This window comes from Palaemon carinicauda, chromosome 13 (assembly GCF_036898095.1).
Source record: "Palaemon carinicauda isolate YSFRI2023 chromosome 13, ASM3689809v2, whole genome shotgun sequence".
Classification (NCBI taxonomy): domain Eukaryota; kingdom Metazoa; phylum Arthropoda; class Malacostraca; order Decapoda; family Palaemonidae; genus Palaemon; species Palaemon carinicauda.
The window spans coordinates 137,765,209-137,770,208 of record NC_090737.1 but is presented as its reverse complement, the minus strand read 5'-3'; the positions used below and the strand labels follow the sequence as shown (position 1 = coordinate 137,770,208).

The 5,000-nt window shown below is 36.4% G+C and overlaps 1 pseudogene; it reads right to left on the bottom strand.

Moving 5' to 3' along the window:
• Nucleotides 1-5,000, bottom strand: part of LOC137651841 (protein toll-like) — a 7,891-nt pseudogene that overhangs the window by 2,107 nt on the left and 784 nt on the right.

Below are 5,000 nucleotides of genomic sequence, written 5' to 3'. Positions count from 1 at the left end.
TAATGTACTCTCATATCACTGTAAAAGGGGTAAAATGAATATCCTAAGGTCTATGGATAATACATAACAGTAAAAGCAACTTTGTTTGATAAAAGTTTCTTTTACCTCCTCACTATGGTAGGGTAGAAGTTCTAAGTGAGTTCCAAGATCCAAAATTAAAAATAAACTTAACGAATTAATTTATCAGATACTGTGAAATGCAATATTAAGTTTGTAAGTTGAGTACTTTCTGCCTACTGCTAGGCAAACATCTTGGTTCTGTCTAGTTCCAGGTTTTCAGTCTTAAATACCCATTTGTCACTCAATCCACAAATACATCATCATCATCATCATCATCTCCTACGCCTGTTGACGCAAAGGGCATCAGTTGGATTTTGCCAGTCCTCTCTATCCTGATCTTTTAAATCAATACTTCTCCATTCATCATCTACTTCACGCTTCATAGTCCTCAGCCATGTTAGGTCTGGGTCTTCCCAACTCTTCTAGTGCCTCGTGGAGCCCAGATGAACGTTTGGTGAACTAATCTCTCTTGGGGAGAGCGAAAGAGCATGCCCAACAATGAATAAAATATAAAAGGACTTTGAAAGGGAATACTTACCTAGGATAGCAGTCACTAGAAAAATGATAGCACCTGTTATGCGACCAATTACAGATGGTCGCTTTATAAATGGGCACAGATCTTGTTCAGTCAAATTGATAAGGCCTTTGTCTTTAAAGTTGGGGAAACAGCCTACCTCATGGATGTCTAAAACCTGTTGATGTATAAGAAATTGCCTCCATTACATTTACTATAGTATAAACAGTACATAGTATAACCATACAAGAATATATTAGAAAATTTATTAAAGTACTATACAGTAATACCTCAGGATACAAAAGTTCCTTACTGAATACAAAAACTCATCATACGAACTGACGTACAAAGATTTTCCGCCTCATATTACGAAAAAATACTCAGGATACGAAACAAAATTTGCGATGGCAGGTTAAGTATATTGAATGATTCAAATGTATTTGATTCTATTTCATTATACAAAAAAATCATGTTACGAAAGCCACTCCAGAACTGATTAATTTTGTATTACTGCATGTGGTTTTAACTCAGTTACATCCAATAGAGGCAAAGGTAAAGGTAATACCAAGGAAAATTTTGTTTACCTTTTGATCAGAGTCAGCCAAGAATTTGTATAATTCCCGAGTATTGCAGTCACACCTCCAGGGATTATTGCCTAGGTTCAGCTGAACATCAGATAAAAAGAAGAAGTTCATCACTGACGTTGTTAGAGACGAGATGATGTTTCCTCGCACATTGAGCGCCTTTAAGGTTTTGGGCAGATGGGTATCGCTGATGAAACTCAGCTTATTGTATGGGATGGTCAAATTGACGAGATTTGTGTACTCCCCTTTTCCAAGGCCATCTAAGGAAGTGATGCTGTTGTTTGTTAGGATCAAGGTAACTCCATAATCATCATCTTTTGGGTATATGTTCTTTTTTCAGTAGAGGGATACTTTGGAGGTTTTGAGAGGAACAGTCAACGACGAACATCTTGTCATGTGCTCGTTTCATGCACTTGCAGTTTTCGACGCATTTCTGCGACTTGCATGTCAGAGATTTTTGGATCGATAAATGTGACATAAGTCATTTCAGGATAGGAGCATTGGACTTGACTTGCATCTGCAACAGTCAATGCGGTGTCATCTCCAAGCCTTCCCTGTGTAAGCTCGGCGACTTAAATAGTTCACAGTTACAAACCAGAGGATTTTCAGAAACGTATATTTCAACTCTACTATTTGTATCAGTGGAGAAATTCATGTAATTCAAATTGATGACTTTAATGTTGTTATGTCTGTAGTCTATTGTCAAACTGCTGGATTTGAAGGTTAGATCATGGTGGTCCAGGTAACTGATGCTGTTGTAGCTCAGATCAGAGGGAGTGATAGATTCTTAAACTCTGTGGTTAATGCTAAGGGCATTTCAGTGATCTGGTTGTTTTTCAGAAGGATGTCTGGTCACCCCCTCATGCGAGCCAGAGGGAAATAGTCTTGCACTGTGATTGTCTCGTTATAGTGCGTTAGTTTTGTTCTGGAAGACGAGAAAGAGAGGTTGTTGTTGCTTAGATCAATTACAGACCCAAGACTGGAATTTGGGAACATTGTAGGAAGAAGGGTGTTCAATTTATTGATGGCTCAGATAAAGTTGTGTGAGAGACTCGCAGTTTGCTGAAAATTTTGTCAGGTAATCTCTCAGAGAGTTGTTCTGTAGGATTAAAAGATCAACTGAAATTAGATCATCAAAAATGCCAGGCGGTAAGTCCTCCAAAATATTGGACTGGAGGTCCAGTACTTGTAGCTTTTCTAAATCCTTCAAACAACCCCAAATGGAACTGATTTCATTCTATTTCGTTTCATCTTCAAATTCTCTAAATTTTTCATCTTGGTGAATAGTTTTTCCGGCAATCGAGTTAATTTGTTGTTGTTCATGTTTAATCTCCTGATGTTTAACATTCTCACTAAAAATATCATCTGGTAGATCAGTTATTCTGTTGTTTTCAAATTCCAAGATTTCTAAATTGGGACATTCATGAAAGACCTTTTCAGGAAAAAGTCTTTAATTTATTATTTGAAATTAGAATTTTCTTAATATCTCTAAGCCCAGAAAAGACATCTGGATCAAGTTGTGATATATTGTTCTTGGTGAGTTCTAAAGACCATAATTTTGGTGAGTCTGACAGCAACTCGGGCTGGAATTGACTTAGTCTGTTTTCCCATAAACTAATATTTCTAAGGTTGGTAAGATTGGCAAACAAACCTTTTGGGAGACTTACAATTTCATTATTCTGCAGCTCCAGCTCAGTCAGGTTTTTCGTATTATGGAAGAGCGACTCTGGGAGGGTCGCCATTTGATTCGCTACGAGCATTAAATGCGACAGCTTTGGGGTATTATCAAAGACATGAGGAGGTATGGACGTAAAACCGTTGTCCTTTAAATTTTAGTACTTCTAAATTTGTTAACCCTTCCAAATTGCCATTCCTGAAGATTTTCATATCTCTGCCCAAGATTCACAAAGTCAAGAGACGTCACATTCTTTGCTATTATTCCAATATGCTCAAACATCTCGCTGAAAGAACCATTGGCATTGGGCACCACTGTAACTCAACATATTTAACAGTAGAGAAGTCACAGTCAGATATATATGAGAAGTCAACTGACTGGGCATCATGTTTACACTTCAAATGAAAACTACTTCTCGGCCATTCCCGAACGTCCGTGAGTGTGATCACATAATGATCCGAGCTAAGGCTATTGGGACATGTCAGCTTGTTAGCTTCCCTATCGCATCGTCCACAGTCCAATGAGTTGGCTGATGGGAGCACCATCCATGTCCAAAAGGTAAGACGCCATGCCACTTCCCATGCATTCATCCTTTTCACTCGATGTTGGTTGCCTGGGTAAGCTGGAAACCAACTTGAAAGGGTTATCACTCCCGTTTTTTATGATCTGAAAAAAAAAGAAAAACATTCACTTAATACAGAGACAAAACAATATATTCTATAGTTCAAATCTTCTTCTACTATTAGCGTGCCTTTTTCCCATTCGTATGGGGTGACACGGTTGCCTTCTTTTGAAGGACTTTCATTTGGCTTCTAGGGTGGACCGTAGTCCCAACCGGCTACCCTGCCAAACATTGCGTAGACCCCGGTAGTGTATGTTTATGTGTTGTACCAGCCACACTCGCCCTTCCTCCTAGCAGCGAGGAGTCATAGCGTAGTTTGGTCCACAGTTCGAGATGTATGAGGTGTCTGTTATATTAAATAGTTCAAAGATTCATGATAAAATATTGTAGGAACCTGTTCATCATAAAACAGTTCCACTGTTAAGTTTTTCCTAGAACTCTTATAGACTTGAAGACTAATAATTTTTTTCCTAGCACTCTTATAGACTTGGAGACTGTTAATTTTTTTCTAACACTCTTATAGACTTGGAGACTATGTTAGTTTTTTCCTAGCACTCTTACTGACTTGAAGACTGATAATTTTTTCCTAGCACTCTTATAGACTCGGGACACTATGATAATTTTTTCCTAGCACTCTTATAGACTTGGAGACTGTTAATTTTTTTTCTAGCACTCTTATAGACTTGGAGACTGTGTTAATTTTGTTTTAGCACTCTTATAGACTTGGAGACAATGTTATTTTTTTATAGCACTCTTATAGACTCTGAGACTAAGTTAATTTTTTTTCTAGCATTCTTATTCACTTTGAGACTATGTTAATTTTTTTTCTAGCACTCTTATAGACTTGGAGACTATGTTAATTTTTTTTTCTAGCACTCTTATAGACTTGGAGACTATGTTAATTTTTTTTCTAGCACTCTTATAGACTTGGAGACTATGTTAATTTTTTTTCTAGCACTCTTACAGACTTTGAGACTATGTTATATATTCTAATGTGACTGTTCTTAAGATATTTCATTTTTTCCGTGTTTCCTTTCCTCACTGGGCTATTTTCCCTGTTGGGGCCCCTGGGCGTATACCATCCTGCTTTTCCAACTAGGGTTGTAGCTTAGTAATTAATAATAATAATAATAATAATAATAATAATAATGTTACGTCAATTAGATATAAAACGTTGAAAATTTTTTTTTAACTAAAATACCGTATCTCGAAAGAGAAACTAGTTAAGTTGCAAAATAATTTGTCTGAGGTTTAGAAAGATTTATATTAAATTAAAAAAAAGTACTTTTATATAAAAAAACGTATCGATAAATTTAATTCTTTTAATAAATTTTTTTTTCAAGGTCTCACACGACAAGTAACGGGTACCAATGAGGCTGGTAAGCCATTATAAAAAGTCTTCATAATGTTGTTCAAACTGATAATGCACAATTAAAACTATATAGAATAACGAAATTAAAATACAGGTAAAATGGATGCATATAATATGTCAAAACACAATATTTGATTCAACATCTTAGAAGAAAATTATAGTTTCCCTCACCA